Raw genomic sequence first — 18,181 nt, 5'->3', positions numbered from 1 at the left:
AAGGAATTGAGATCCAAGTTACCCGAATATTAATAATATACTGTAGGCTATATAGCTTTCCAGATTAGAAATTAATCCATCATGGTTACCCGAATGTTAATAATACTATAGCTTTCCAGATTAGAGAAATTAATCCATCATGGTTACCCAAATATTAATGATATACTGTATAGCTTTCCAGATTAGAGAAATGAACTCCAGATGTCCAGGTCCTGCAGCCTCTTCTCCAAGTTCCTCAGGCGCTGTCCATGGTGCTGAAATGGCAAGGTGCGCGCATCGCACGCCCCGTGCGTGTGCGCCGCGTCCATTTCGCTTCTCAAATGTTATAGAGCAACAGGCAACAGCATTCTATTATAAAGTTAAAACTGGCCGTGTGAGGCACACGTTGGCTGGTGTGGTGCGTATATCTTCTCTCATCGGCTGCCACTGGCATTTAGACACAGTGACACACTGGTAAAACGCTCGAAGACGTCAACGCGTGCGCTGCTGGCTGGGTTGGTATTAGCTGAGCTCCAATCGGAACCTCTCCCTCCACTGTATAGCTCCGAGATGAGGTTCCACAGCGTCGTGTGCCGGAAGAGTGCGAAACAGACGAACGGTTGTTGATGCTTAGGCCTGTTTCCGCACATTGTATTCAAAAAGTAAAGGTCGTCCCCCCTGCTCTCAGATGTTTTACATTTTAGCGGTAAAGAAAATGTTAGTGACGGGTTGAAACAAGCGTTTAAATCGCTTATTTAGTCAGCCTGTGGCCAGTCAACCCCCGTCCGCATGCGCAGTACTGCACCCGTAAGGTTGCGTTGGGGAAACATGGCACAGACTGTCTAAAAAAGCGATTTAAACGCTTGTTTCAACCCGTCGGTTAGATTTTATTTTTATTTATTTTATAGATTTTATTGACCGCTAAAATGTAAAACATCTGAGAGCAGGGGGATACTCTAACTTTTTGGATGCGATATGCGGAAAAATGTAAGAATCAACAATATTGGCCACCGTTTGCCAGTGTCGCACTCTGCCGGCACCCGAGGCAGCGGAACTTCATCTTGGAGCTGTATAGCGGAGGGAGAGGTTCCAAATGGTTGGTATGGGGGGAAAGCGCAAAGACTGGTGAAGGTGAAGCCTCAAAGAGTATCACATGCATTATTAAAATGCATATCGGTGCTGTTGGGCAGAAAGCTTGCCTATCTCCTTATATATTTTTTAAATGTTTTTCATTAAATTGACAACTTCATCATACAAGAGTGTCGCACAAAGTGAAATTCAGTGAGCTTGATCAACTATTTTGGACATACGAAGTTTTCACCATACTAAAATGAGTGTTCATATGCCAGGTGAGGGGGTGGAACGAAGCCACGGTCAGAGACATGCGAGTAACTTGTCCCAAAACATAGAGGTAACCTTCTTTCAATTTCCATTTTTCTCCCGATTGATTGCTTTCTTTTTCACTTAGATTAGCTAAATGCAGTAATGTAAAGTAACTAAGTACATTTACTCAAGTAGGCTACTGTACTTAAATACAATTTTGAGGTATTTTTTTTACTTTACTGGAGTATTTAAAAATGTCAGTAGGCTACTTTTACTTCTACTCCACTACACCTCAATGGCAAGTATATTATACTTTTACTCCACTACAATTATTTGAAAACTTTAGTTACTAGTTACTTTGTAGATTTTGATTATTATTACAAAACATACATTAACCACATTAAGCTTAAGCCCTATACATTTTGGCCATTTGAAAATAGCCAATCTACACACTCACACCTACAGGCTTTTACTTTAGTAGCCTACTTTAAGTATATTTTGATACCAATACTTTTGTACTTTTATTTTACTCAAGTACAATTTTAATTCCGGACTTTTACTTGTAACAGAGTATTTCTACATTGCAGTATTTTACTTCAGTAAAAAATGTGAGTACTTTTTCCACCACTGGCTAAATGTCATAAACCCTATGTGACAATAGAAATTGATCTCCATGGACAAAATATACATGCAATGTCATCATCTCTCATCGATCACACCTGCGCAAATCAATGTAGGCTGGCGGTCTGAGCAGTGAAATCCAGGCATGTTGTGGATAATTGCTCGTCAGGTGCACACACTGGGGACACGTGGGCAAATAGATCCTTTTCCTGAAATGAATTATTCATTGACCCAGGGCAACTGTGTAGCCTATTCTTATAAGCCAGCATAATATTAGATACAACTCCACACTTGCAAATTGAAAATTTGAGCCATTAAAAGGCTAGTCTAAAATTAAATGAATTGCCTATATGACTGTTTTTATTTATTGGGAAGTATCAGTGGTGTAAAGTAACCAGTATACATTTACTCAAGTACTGTATTTAAGTCCAATTTTTAGGTATTTTTTTTACTTTACTGGAGTATTTCCAATTTCAGTACTTTTACTTCTTACTCCACTATCTCAAAGGCAAATGTTGTACTTTTACTCCACTACAATTATTTGAAAACCTTAGTTACAAGTTACTTTGTAGATTTTGATTATTATTACAAAACACACATTAACCACTTCAGCCCTATATACATTTCATCCATTTGAAAATAGCCGAGCTATAAGCTCACTGATGATTCACAATGCGATGCATTGTGAGCTTGTAATGTAGCCATCTGCTATTTTCCAAAAATATATAAATGTTTTTACATTTGAAAACTTTTCTACTTTTGGTACTTTAAGTACATTTTGATAACAATACTTTTGTACTTTTACTCAAGTAAATTTTGAATTCCGAACTTTTACTCTAGGTCCTTACACACCGGGGCGATTTTTTTCATGCGAATAATACGGTTTTTTTTAAAACCTTATAAAGTCAATGCAAGCTTCCACACCAGTTTCGCGGAGCGAAAAAAGCGTCTTTTAATTATTCGGAACGAGTCCGAATTTTCCGGCGAATATGCGAATATACGCAAAATTCGGACTCGTTCCGACCTGCAGGGAAAGTGAAATGCTATATCCTCAGTAAAGGCGGTTACACACCGGCGAATATGCGAATATACGCAAAATTCGGACTCGTTCCGAATAATTAAAAGACGCTTTTTTCGCTCCGCGAAACTGGTGTGGAAGCTTGCATTGACTTTATAAGGTTTAAAAAAAAACGTATTATTCGCATGAAAAAAATCGCCCCGGTGTGTAAGGACCTTAAAGCCGTTTTTCCGTTTTTGTGGTTAACAAGGCAGCACGGCTTGAATGCAATTGCACCCTGCCGAAATAAGATAGCCGGCCATTTGCAAAAAGCAGTGGCGCGGGAAGGGGGGGGGCTATGGGGGCTGCAGCCCCCCTGGTGATGGGAAGAAAATTCTTCTTTTTTTTTTTTATTCTTTTTTTTTAAATAATATATATGTATTTTGGGAAGATCGCATGGCTAATTTGGATCATAGCGGTCTGTTACAGTCATGGATGAACTTCAACCTGGTGTTTGCACTGTCTTTCTGCCTTTTTGTGTGGGGAAAAACACAGAAAAAAACCCAAAAAACGCAAAAAAAATGCTATATATATATATATGTATATATATATATATATATATTACATTACATTACATTACAGTCATTTAGCAGACGCTTTTATCCAAAGCGACTTACACTAAGTGTATTCAACATAGGTAGGGAACGAAAACTACTAATCACCAGAAGTCTTTAGTGCATTTTCTGCAAAAACAAGCAACCAAGAGTATACCTAGCGCTAAGGTAAAAGTGCAATATATCAGCTACCTATTTCCTTAAACAGATGAGACAAAATAGCTAAATCAAATGAGCATGAGCTAAAACAAATAAGTGTATCGACTAAACAAGATCCAATAGACAATCCAATAATCCAATAAACAATACAGCAATAGAAAACAAGCGTTCATACAACTAGTTAACAACAAGTAGGTCAGGCAGAGAGGAAGGGTAGTGTTTCCTGAAGAGGTGGGTTTTCAGCCTGCGGCGAAATATGGGCAGTGACTCTGCTGTCCTAACATCAGTGGGAAGTTCATTCCACCACTGTGGGGCCAGAACAGAAAAGAGTTGTGACCGTGTGGATCGGCCAGAAGGACCCTTGAGTGACGAGGCAATCAGTCGCCCCGAGGTGGCAGACCGAAGTGGTCGGGCAGGGGTGTAGGCATCGACCATAGCCCGGAGGTAGGAAGGAGCTGTTCCTTTCACTGCCCTATAGGCTAGCACCAGGGTTTTGAACTGGATGCGAGCCGCTACGGGGAGCCAGTGTAGAGAGCGGAGAAGGATGGTTGTGTGGGAGAACTTGGGGCGGTTGAACACCAGACGAGCCGCAGCTTATATATATATATATATATATATATATATATATATATTAAATACATTCATTGAAGCCTAATCTGACAGGCCATAAAATTATAGATTACTTAAATATTTAAATTAAATAATTACAATCAATGGAAAGCTTTCCTGTAAAATTCTGAAAATGTTGCTTGTGCCCTTTGTGCTCCAAGCCCTCCAAATGTGGGTTTACAATGGATACCATACTGTTGAGTCATTAATAAGCCAGTGACTGTAGAATAGACAGTGATTCAATGGGGTCAACCTGGAGGGCTTAATTGTCCCTTAGTTAATTATGCACATTGTTTTGGGACAAAGCTTGAATTTCAAGCATTTGCCCAAAACAATGTGCATAATTATATCCAGACCACAGGCCCTGCCATCATGAAATTCTCCAGTAGGCATCTTAAATAAATACATTATTAAATACATAAATAGATTTCCTACCTACCTACCTACCTACCTACCTACCTACCTACCTACCTACCTACCTACCTACCTACCTATCTATCTACCTACCTACCTACCTACCCTACCTACCTACCTACCTACCTACCTACCTACCTACCTACCTACCTACCTACCTACCTAGTATACCTACCTATCTATCTATCTATCTATCTATCTATCTATCTATCTATCTATCTATCTATCTATCTATCTATCTATCTATCTATCTATCTATCTATCTACCTACCTACCTCCCAATACCTACCTACCTATTTATCGATCTATCTATCTACCTACCTACCTACCTACCTACCTTTCTATCTAAATGTATCCATAATCCATCCATCCATCCATCCATCCATCCATCCATCCATCCATCCATCCATCCATCCATCCATCCATCCATCCATCCATGATCCATCCACCGACAAATAGATAGATAGATATACCGACCTATTTATTTATTTATTTATTTATTCATTCATTTATTTACTTATTTATTTAAGATTCCTATACATGATTTCAGGGGCACCTGCTGTGGGGCATACTGTATGTGTGGTGATCTTCCAGACATCATATCCGAAATATCGCGCAAAATGCATGATTAAGTGAAGTCACAATCATTTTCACTTTTTAAAGACCATTAACCAAACAGTGCCGGTTCACTGACGCTGTGTGCGGCTGAGTCAAAGAGTCAGGGAGACAAAGACAAAGCATGCAGGGTGATGTTACCTCCATACAAATGGCTGGGAGCCGGCTGTACAGCTGGGCTCTTGGGGGAGAAATGCAATGCTATTTATAGGCCTGATGGGGTGTCACTTCCAATATAACTCTACTGCCGATGGATACCTAACCCACTGGTTCCCAAACAATATGGGTCGGGACCCATTTTGGTGGGTTGAGAGCAAATATAATGTTTTTCTTTCTTTTCTTAATTTATTATTTCAAAAGATTATTATTATTATTATTATTATTTCAAAACATTAAAACAAAATGTCTTATTTTTTTAAAGAATTTCAGAAATTATTATTATTATTATTTATCCCATAAATTACAAATTCATTTTTGAAGAAATTGTGAAAATAGCAGATCTACAGGCTCGTAGATTAAATATTTTCACATTATCCTTTTATTTTTTAAATAGGGCGGTTAATTCATAATGCATTTTTGGGGAGACACCAAATGTATCATTTGAGTCTTGAGCTAAAAAGGTTTGGGAACCACTGACTTTAATAAACCCTGTGGGGTCCGGTAGGGGATATGTCTGAGTCATAGTCATACGATTGGTTTTCAAAGTAGAGTTTCTTTTTGAGTTGTTTGAAAAACACTTCAATCCCTACTAGGCCTACTCATGGGTTTTTGAGCAATCTGCACAAAACTTTCCACACACAATCTATCAACCACCCTATCCTATATTAAAATTGACTATGGGTGGGCCGGCCGGCCAGGCAAGTCGGCTGGCCGGCGGACCACCCTGTCACCATGACTCAGACATAACCATATAGAGTTCACTGACTCAGACATAACCATATAGAGTTCACTGACTCTACACCCAAATATGGCATGTGTCATGCTGACTATGACAGCATGACATCAGACCCAAACAAACCGTGAACAAACCAAGAAAAAGTATGGCAGAAATACGTCAGGGCGTAACTTCTGTTGTATGTTACTCTCACAGAAGCCATTGTCGCGGTTGTCATCATGCTCGGGGAATGTAAACAGATCTGCACAGACAGATGGCATCAACGCAACATCCTGCGATACTTCCTGTACGCTAATTTCAGTAGCAGTTCTTCCCAAGAGTAAGATATAAGAGGATGCAAAGATATAGGCCTTGTGTGTCAGGTCAGGGGCAGGGCAGCATGTCCATAAACCTCTGGACATCTGTGTCTCCAGATAAAGATGGGTTTCCGGCTAGTTACAGCAGACTTGGACAATGCTCATGGCATTGAATTGGTCCGGTGCTGCCAAGAGTTCTTCTGCTTATCAGAAGTCACTGGCACAGAGTCAGTGTAAGCATATTGGATGATGGGTTGCATCGTAGCTGGAGATACGTCTGTGATGCTGTAGACATGCTTCTCTGAGCTGCTCCAGACGCTCATGAAGAGAGTTCCATCTGGTTGTGATAAATTAACTGATGTTAATTGCATTATCATGCATTAATGTGCATGCACCCAATCACTCTCTGACTCACTCACACACCCACCCCCACACACACACACACACACACACACACACACACACACACACACACACACACACACACACACACACACACACACACACACACACACACACACACACACACACACACACACACACACACACACACACACACACTCTCTCTCTCTCTCTCACACACACACACACACACACACACACACACACACACACACACACACACACACACACACACACACACACACACACACACACACACACACACACACACACACACACACACACACACACACACACACACACACACACACACACACACACACACACACACACACACACACACACACACACACACACACTTGTTATCAGCTTTTTACAGTGTTTGCAAAGAGCTCTACATGAGCTTAATAGCATGCAGGCAAGTAAAATATCACTGCCAAGTAAAAGAAAAAAGCTAAATAATAAAAATAGTTAAATGAAAGGAGACCACGGTTTTTAAATGGTGTTGATGGTTTTCTTGGCAGAGATGGACACAGTACATCTCTGCCAAGAAACATCTCACCTGTAGTTAGGGATGGAACAATATCAACATTTCATGTCATGATTATTGCGGCCAAAATAATTGCAAATAACGATGTTATTGCGATAATCAAAATATGCTTTAAACTCTTAAAATGCTGCTTTTGTTAACCACTTGCACCCAAGAATCCATATTCTAAGGCAGTGGTACTCAACCTTTTCAGACCACGACCCCCCAAAATAATTTGAACTGGGGACCGCCCAAAATAATAGTATTTGAGCTGGGGACCACCCAAAATCATCATATTTGAACTGGGGACCCAACACCCTGACAAGCACTTGGAATCGTATAGTTGAGGCATTACATTTAGTTTGTCTCGGTTCCACAGATAAATATAATGAAAATGGCCGATCTACAAGCTCACAACGACTCGCAACTCAAGGCGTTGTGAGCTTGTAGATGATTCTTGTTCTTGTGATTGATTCTTGTGATTGATGTTCTTGTGGGCATGAACCACATAAACCATAGCACCCCTATTCTTAATGAATAGCAGATCTGCAAGCTCACAGCGTGTCGTGTATGTAGACCAGCTATTTTGGGTGAAGAGATTTTGGTGTATAATACTTCTTTGTTTGACAAATAGTTAAAATTGCCGATCGCAATGCAATTGGCTGTTTTTGCATTGTTTTAATTTAAAACAATGTTGGAAAATGTTTTAATGATTTTTGACACATTTTCCCCAAATTAATGTGGTTAACATAGAATTAAATTAAATTGTGATATTATCAAATAAATGTAAATATCAAACATATCAGATAGTCTACAATTCCCAAAAGGAAGCAAATACTCAAGCAAATGTGCTTTTGACTCTCCAGCACTGGCAATGGGTCTGCCTGCAATGATGAAATCATTAGATAGGATAGGATAGATAGAGTTCTGCTGCCAGTTCTCAGGTTCATAACCACACATTTCCAGACATTCTTATGATCACAGATATACCATTCCCATACTGCATACTGTAGCGTACACATACCGTCCACCACGCTTCACAGTCTGTTTTCCCTCCTGCTGTCTGGGAAGAGGTACAAGAGCTTCTGTGCCATACATACACACAAATAATTATGCCCATGCCCTCCCACCTAGCCTCTAACCCCCCCCCCCCCCCCCCATCACCAGTTCTCATGTAACAGCTGTCATCAACATCAAACGGAAACATTCTCTCTAAATGCCCTGTAATGCACTATGCTGCTACAGTACAATGACTGTTCTTTTCATTTTCTGTTTTTAGAGGTACCGGAATATTTAACAATATGTATTTTTGTATCTTTTCTCGATGCACTACTACAGGCTGAGAGGAACAACATTTCATTTTCTATGTACAGTATGCAAGTGCACAAGAAGATGATAATAAACTAAATCTTGAAATCTTCCCATTTGTCATTGCACAATATTAGCCAACCTCAGCACTGCCTCAGCCAGAGTCCCATGGTACAGATGCAGGGGATAATGAGGGCAATGATTAATGCCATGGTGAAAATGTGTTCATTATGTTAAGTTAACAAATAAGCATTACTATCAAGGAGAGACTGCCCTGCACAAAATAGTAATCCCACTGGGATTCCCTGACAGTGTGGGAAGAGAGTTGGCTCAGATGCTGCAATGGTGACACACTAAACATAGCAGATCTACAAGCTCACAGCGTGTCGCAGTGCAGGACGTTGTGAGCTCAGATTGTCTATTTTCGGCGTAGAACACCGGCGCTTAACTAAGTATTTAAATGAGCTGTCACTTTAGCTATTAGCCTATACGCAGACACTGTGTGAACAGGAAGGTTGTGCTTTTATCCGCTTTGTGTTTTGGTTTGTTTGCACCCAGATAAACTCCTCGATGTCTCCACACCTGTGAATTCTACCAAACCATCCACTGTGCTACCGTGTTTGGCAGCCCATTGATTGTTGCCATAGCTCCATAAGACAAAATGAAATAATCTCGTGTGTGTTTAAGGACCACCCATCTGACCACTGTGGGCCACGTGCATTTTTAGAGGAATTGTCTTATATAGGGTTTTGCCAATTATTTGGGGGACCCACTTGGTCCCCTGGCCCACAGGTTGGGAATCGCTACTATAAGCAGTGAGGTCGCTTGTGGTGTCAGTTCACATGTTTTAGCTTGCACTGATTGGCCAGTTTACACTAGGGGTGGTACATCAGCTGACCAATCAGCACAAGCGTATCACCCCCCCTGTGATAAATATGTATCACATACCGTGGGGCATACTTTCTTTTCTTTTTTTTTGCCCATCCCTGGTACCACAGTGACAGATGGCTAGCCTGCTGCCTCGTGTCACTTCTCATGCACACATGTTGATTTCCATTGGTTTGGAGTTTGGGTGGCAGGGTGACAGCTGATGACAATAAAGTATGCATAAAGTATAAATACGGTAAAGTAAACTTTCACAAGTCCACAAAAACTGCAGTATAGAAAACAAGACTGGCCTTAATGCATGTCTGTGTCTGGATATTTATTTCTTGACTTTGCTAGACCTGTGAACAGAAGCTGGTTGGAACACAAAGCAACACAGAGTACCTTTCATGAGTCGTACACAGCTGCCACAGGTGAAGCGTAAGAGTCTAGTTGTGATGAGTCATGTTCCCATAGCAACGACCCAGTCTGAGAAGTTATCACCCCATCTCTCTGGCACCACACGGATTTGATTTATGTCGAGGTTGTTATTGCTATCTGAGAAGATAAGGTTTGCTTAGTTATCTAATGCTTTTTAAACCCCCATGTCACAAAGTCTCCTTTAAAATCGAGAGATAATCAAATATTGTTTCTATTTTGGGCATTTTCTCAATGCTTTATTAGGTCAGTATAGAGAGACAGGCAGCCAAAGGCAAAGAGAGAGGAGAGACATGCAAGACAAGATTGGGGTCTGACTCGAACCCGGCACCTCGTGCTCACCAGGAGAATATGGCCCGTGCACCAACTGGCCTGTGGTATCTAAGCAACCAGAGAAAATTCTGAGGCACTGAGTACTGTGTGACTAAAGTTATTTTTGTGGGTGATATAATCGCATGACAAAGTATTATGCTTGAACCCCTTATGTGCAGTTGTGCACCTTGTGTTGAATCTTCTCCGTGCCTGACTCTACTGACAACTACTGTAGGAGGCTTGTACTGTACACTATGTCCCCCATATACTTGAATGTTCTGGTGCTGCAGATATAACCGCAGCCTTATTGAACCTAGGTGCACTGAATGGCTTGGTCCACTGCAGGTGTCCAGAGCTTTGTCAGACCTTTTGCTTTGTTCACAATGATCCTGCTTTTATGTGCATGGAGACCAAAAGGAGTGGACAGGATAGGAAGACAGCAGGGGTGAGGATGAGGTATTAATAATCCCTTTGTAGTTTGCTGAAGCAGCATGGACTGCTTCAATCTGCCATGGACAGAGCAGGCACATTTAAAATACCCCTTTCTTGTTTTATTAATGACTGAGTTTACCCTGCCTATTAATCAATGTCTTCGTCGATAATCCCTTCACATATTCACAGATTATTTGATATCAAGCACCTGCAGCGCATTTCAAAGAACCCCGAATGCCATTGCATAGTACAAGCACCAGGTCATAACCTTACTGAATGCATCTCTAAGCCTGATTTCGTCGTACGACACTTCGCTCAACGAAAACAGCCAAATCGTCATATTACAGAGTATAACTGAGAATTTATTATTTACTATTCTGTGCCTATCGGTATGCAACTCGAAACGCTTCGCACCGCTTCGTGCGGCCACTTGCTCAGCTAGCACCTGGCTCGAGGGCGTCTCTCAGGGATCAAGCTGGCTGCTGCCTGCCTTGATTGAGGTGAAACACATCAGTGATTTGAAGAAACGCACTTACAACGGCAGGATGGGTGATTGGATTGCCATTCCTTTGCTTTAGAGTGCAGGGCCACAGAAACATATTTGCCATTCCAAAAGGTCAACAGTCACAGACCTTGAGCCCTTTAGGCGTGTGGACTGCAGATAACGGATGTAGAAAACAGACTTTCTTGTCTGTGATTCCTTTTTGACCACGGGTCAATATGGGAGTAGTGCAGTAATAGACTGTAACCTGAGACTGTTGGGACTGGGACAGGAGGGGGGGTAGATTGACAGTGAACGGCTAGGCACAATCAGCAGGCACGCTGCATTCATTATCATTAGAGGACAGGAGTGCTTTAAAGCTGGCCAAGGCACCAACGACAACAAGCAGAGAGGAGTGCCCAGCGGGCACATGATCACACAACTAACAGCTTGTACAGTGTAGGGCCACTATGAAAAGAGGCTCATAAAACGCAACCCGGTGGATGGCTGATGAAGGTTAAGTATTAGCATTGTTATTTCTATTACATTTACTCAGGTGACAGTGGCATTACTTGTTTGTTTGTTTGTTTGTTTGTTTGTTTGTTTGTTAATTACAAAAACAATGTCGACATGAGTAGACATACAGGTTTATGAAAAAAAAAAAAATAATAGAAAAGTGCGCTCCTCTTGCGCAGATCTCTGCCAGGCCAGGTTGGCTATCCAGGGACAGCAAATGTGGAAGTCAATCATAGACAATCAGAATGGAATATGGTAAGTCTGACTGACACATCTTCATCACATGACTCCAGGGATAATGTGTACCAATTTGTGTGAGTTTTAGGAGTAGCGCAAAAAGCGTGTTTAGAAGAAAATGCTAAATAGCAGAATATCTAGCCTGGCATATGTATTGTACACCATGTACCATGATGTGGCCAATTTGAAGAATTGGGGGCAGAGTTTCTTCCTTGGCCTACTGGGAGTGTGCGTGCAAAGTTTCACGCCGATCGGTCCAGAGGTGCTGGAGATTAGTTATTAACAGGCGGACAAACAGACAGACGGATGGACAGGGGTGATATCATAATCTCCAGTCTGGCGGAGATTTACAAAAAACAGTAAGGTGAAAATAAAAGAATAAAACTACATAAGTAGCCTACACCTAGAATCGAATATTTGTAATGATTTGCGTCATTAGACTGAGTAATTTTACAAAGTGATGTAAAACGTAATGTACAGTACAGTAACAAGCTCCTATCCAATAATGACCCCATCTTTATCATCTACCATACCGTAATCACCCAGTTTAACGACCCTCTGCAATTATCCTGTGCCATTATACCATTACAGTATGACACAGATGGATGTCATAGAATGTTTATGACTTAATGGATGAACGCTTGTTGTTTACTGCTGCTGCCGATAGGAAACCTTGTGTGTAAAAAAAAAATAGACTTTCTATGTAGAACCGTGTGCAGTGTTTACATTTTAGAATTATAGTTTTTAAGGGTCGTCATGACTCTTGGCTGTACTGTATGTATAAATCCGATTGTAAAAAAAATAGATTTATACATGGTTTATACATTACACAGTATAAAACCCACGCAACCTTGCGTGGGTATGGGCAGTGAATGATGTTGAAAGTGAGAATGAACATTTAATTAATTTTTTCACAGCTGAGATGAGCATTAATGTATTAATGTAAGTGTGTTGTGTTTTTTATACTGATTTTTTTAAAGAAAATATAGAGTTGCTGGAACATTAGGTTACATTTAGTTTTCACTTTCTCCACTGACTTGTGAATTACATTATGAGCCCTATAATTTCACCAGCTGTATAACACCCCCTCACCACCGCCTGTCTCTACACACAATACAGAACACACCCTCTCTCTCTCTCTCTCTCTCTCTCTCTCTCTCTCTCTCTCTCTCTCTCTCTCTCTCTCTCTCTCTCTCTCTCTCTCTCTCTCTCTCTCTCTCTCTCTCACACACACACACACACACACACACACTCACTCAACCTCTCGTTCTCTATCTCTCTCTCTTTCTCTCTCTAACACGCACGCACGCACGCACGCACGCACGCACGCTCACACACACACACACACCTATTGCAGGATCCCTTGGGATATCCTTGTGTAAATATAGAGCTTTTGTGAGCTTTTGCAATTGACGCACTCCTCTGTCTCTGTGTCAGCACCCTAACATGCGCATATTTTGTATTTATTTTTTAACATCTGTTTATTGTAGTTTTTTATTTTTATTATGCACTATTTTTCAGTGCATAATAACAGGATTTTAACAAATAAAAGAAATACCACATTACAAAATATAAATGAATTTAGAAAACAAACAGAAAACAAGAAACAAACCAAAGCATACATAACAAACCGACATAATACATGACACAACCAAAAGACATACAGGAAACATTAGGCTGATGACGGCACACACACAGAGGGCAAAACGGACAGCATCGCGTTCTAGCACAGTACAAAGGCATACAACAGGTATGAACCCAAGGGGCAGCACAACACTATGCTTGCTCACTTTATCTTATCAAGCAGCCCAAGAATAGGAGCCCAGATCTTCTGGAATAGGGGCTCCCTGTCAGTCAAGGTGAACCTTATCCTCTCTAGATGCAACACACCTCCCAGCTCCCTTAGCCACATGTTGATTCAAGGCATATTTATAACTGTGCAAAATATCCACTGCAACACTCTTATCACTCTGTAAATGTTTATTAGCTAATGCCAAATGATACATTTAAATATACATATTTTTAGGGTCAGTAGATATAGTCCTATGGTTGTATAATATATATTGCAACCATAACGTTTGGTTGTCCCAAAATCTCAAGGCACACCTGGACTTGCCTCAACACACAGTTTGGGAACCGCTGTGGTAGAGTGTTACAGTAATGCAATATAACACTGCAGTGGTTGGAGGAGGACTCCCTACTCTTCCATTGAGAAATGTAGACTATGGTGTCAGATAGGACCCCTACAGTATACTGGTTGACAAGTAAACCCTGCCTGAAGCTCATAAGCCAAATAGCTCCCCCGGGCCAAGCAGGGATTCCCTCTTGCATGTAGATATCTTGGGTGTTACAGCTGCAATCTGCTATAGGCCTACCTCTCTATGTCAGGATAAAACTCACTGGCTGCAGCTATAACTCATGCTGTAAACTCATATACGTTTAACTTTTTATTTTTATTATTCTGTTTCACACTATGTTTCCGCTGGCGACAGTCTTGGCCGGAATTATGTTTCTGGGTTGTCTGTCCCGTATACATATACATACTACGTACATCCCAACTTCATGAACGCGATATCTCAGGAACACCTTCATGGAATGTCATGATGACATTTGGCACAAATGTCCACTTTACTCCAGGATGAACTGATTAGATGTAGTTGGTCAACAGTCAGTGTCACTAGTCTGTAACTTCATGTCTGTCCCAACTTTGTGAACACAGGTATCTTCAGAACACCTTTAGGGAATGTCATGATATTTGGCACAAACATCCACTTGGACTCAAGGGGTAGGAAAGAGGTAATATTTTTGTGACAGTATTGCACATAATTGTGAAATTTGGCCTCTTTGTTGCACCCATCCTAACTATTAGGAGCAGCGGGCACTATAAATGCAGGATGAACTGATTAGAAGTAGGCCGTCAAAGGTCAAGGTCACTGTGGCCTCATGTCTGTCCCAACCTTGTGAACGCAATATTTAAGGAACGCCTTGCAGCAATTTCATGACATTTGGTAATTGGTACAAATGTCCACTTGGACTAAACTAAGGATGAATAGGTTAGAAATACATGGTCTAAGGTCAAGGCCAATGTGATCTCACAAACACATTCATTCAATTCCTTCAAAGTCTTCATTCACTACATACAGTACAGTATTCTACATGAGGATAGACACAGATGTAAAAGGCAACTAGTTGGCGGAGGGATACAACAGCGATGCAGTATTTCAAATTATCTTCTGTCTGCTGTTTTTATGCACATGCTGTAGGCATCTATATCTGATTAGTGCAGCCGCGCACACACACAGTAGGCATGCTACGGGTCTTCTCGGATCCACTCGGGTATTATACATAATGATGGACAGACCCGAGTCCCGAGCTAATGGCGATTCCGACCCGGTACTGAGTGATTATGATAAAACACGGATCCGACCTGTGCGGGTCTCGGGTTCTGTCGGGTATTTTCGGCATCGGGGGGCCTGTGAAGAGCACTACTACAGATGCAAAAAAAGTTTTTGGGGATCGGGGTAAAAAAAAAACTTGCCGCAAGCTGGTATAATATGACTGTGTCATTTCTTGTTTTTTATTGACTTGACTTGACACCCTAAAACGAAATCTACCACAATGGCTGTGGAACATTGTGAAACCTGTTCATTTAACCCTCAAGCGGTCAAACACTGGTTTGATTTTTCACACAGAGTAAAATTTACACTGAGGATTTGACTGTGTATTTAAACCACCCTTCCAACTATCCATCACAGAGGCTTTCCCAGCTAGGCCACTCTGAGTGTTGGGGCTGGTGCTTGCATAAGTAGCTGAGCCACACTACCACAGTTACATAATGGAACAGGGGCATGAGTCACAAAGGCCCAGATCTCCTGGCCAGGGAGCAGCCACTGTACGTACGCCACAATGCTGGGTCAAGACAGCCACCTTCTGCTATAGCTGATTCCAACTGTTGTCAGATATCCAGAAGCCCTCAAAGAGAGACTGCCAAAGCCTATAAGTCACATACAGTTTGTTTCACTGTAATAGCAGGCTAGACAATGGAAGAATGGAAATAGGAGAAGTTGGGATGCTTTCCACTGACCTGTGTTGACTTATTGGGTCTTACCTGTCTGTGCCAATTGGGGTGGGAGGTGGTGACTATGGCGAATGAACTGTCCACTCACCTTTTTCAAAACAGAATGTTTTCAATGTTTGGCCTTGGTCGTGTCAATAGGGGAACTGAGACAGTACTGTGTACATACATCTCGCACAGGCATTAAAAGTTCCCTTGAACAATGCAAATACATCAAATTCTTTTACCATTGAGCTGGCCAATTCCCAGTGGGGAAAAGTAACTAAGTACATTTACTCAAGTACTGTACTTATCAAAAATGTCAAGGTACTTTTACTTTACTTGAATATTTCTATTTCTTGATACTTTATACTGTATGTCTATTCCACTACATCTCAGAAGCAAATATTGTACTTTCTACTCCACTACATTTATTTGATAGCTTTAGTTAGTTACTTTGCAGGTTATATTATTCATAATTAATTTACTAATCAACAATCTTCAAAATGTTTCACAATTGCAGATCTAGCAAGCCTACAATGCTCACAAAATATGATGATTTTGCATGTGGTTCCCTATAATACTCCCACAGGCTGTGCCTGATAATATTTTTAGTCAGCTTGAAACTGTTAGATGTAGATGCAGATTTATGAATATATGATTGGGTAATCTGTCACTAGAGCCTGTTGGAAGTATTCGGCAGAAGCATATCTGTAAAAGCATGGAGAATCTTTCCCTCTGGTGTGTAGGTGTATTGATGTCATTGGAGAGCGAGTCGGGTGAAGTGTGCAATGGAAGGGTCTGCTACTACCGTCATTAAACCTGTAGCCAAAAAAAACATGAAATCAACACAATAACAGGAATGGAACACTGAAAGTAGAGCACAGAATAACTCCTGACATAAAATCTGTTCAAAAAAGCAGTGACCTATCATCCTATCATCAAAAGTGCACTGGTAGAAGCCACAGAATAATAACTTGCTGGCCAATTTATAAATCTTCCAGCTAACCTGGAAGCAAACAGAAGCTAGCATGTGAAGATAGAGGCACCTTAGTCTTCTAATGATGAAGTATTGTGATACTCTTTCTGTCACTATAAAAGGTGTGCTCTGATTGCATTACTAGAACGTATTAGTGATTATGACTGTAATTATACAGTGTTATAAGCAGATTACAAAGCATTTGCACATGACCTTATAACTCCTTATACAATTATGTATAATGCATTAGGATTATTGTTATAAAGCACATCAATAAATTAAGCAGATTATAATGCATTACAAGTATGTTTATAAGGCATTATAGACATGGGCCTCACAAGAAGTGTTACCATAACCTTTCTCTAATCATACTGTACTTTCGTCTCGTACTTCTTTATATAAATTACTTACAGTGTTAAACCAAACATCTCTAGGCCTAGCTTTAGACCTTCTGAGAAAGCACATCACCCCCCATTTGGACCCTCTTATGGAAGTGGAGGCAGGTAGGGTATCATCATTTATTCAGATACACTGAGTCAAGATGATTAAGCATTTTAGTGTCCACCTACCGCCTAGGTATCCATGTGCCAGCAACACAGCACTGCTCCACAACGTGTAGACTGTCAAGGCAGGAGTGATTCCGCCACACGGGCGGATGTCATTATTTTTTCAACATCATCCATGCAGTATTAACCAGTGTTACGTAACCCTAATCAGAGAAGTAAAGTAAGGCTTAAAGAAACCACCCCGCACCATCACGTCAGTCCTTGTTAATCTTTAATTAAGCACAAGGTGCCACGTTGATTCATTCATTCGCAGTGGGTGCTATTTTCAGCCGACATCGCCCACTCTCACCAGGGAGACAGAGGAACTCTGTCTTAACAAGCAAACAAGAGGCTTCCAAAACATCCCTGGCAAAATACGATTAAATTGAATGCAGGCACATCAAAGCATTGATTGTGGACATGCTGATTGGTTTTAATAGACAATCGTTTGCTGTATGTGTGGCCTTTTTTGTGCCCAGTATGTCATCAGAGGTTTGGAGGTGGGCGGTATTCCGTTAAGCCTATGTGGCTAATATAAGACAGTTGTTTATTTACCACCTGC

This window comes from Gymnoscopelus braueri (genome assembly GCF_963280865.1).
Source record: "Gymnoscopelus braueri genome assembly, chromosome: 15".
Classification (NCBI taxonomy): Eukaryota; Metazoa; Chordata; class Actinopteri; order Myctophiformes; family Myctophidae; genus Gymnoscopelus; species Gymnoscopelus braueri.
Note: the sequence above shows the minus strand (reverse complement) of the source record.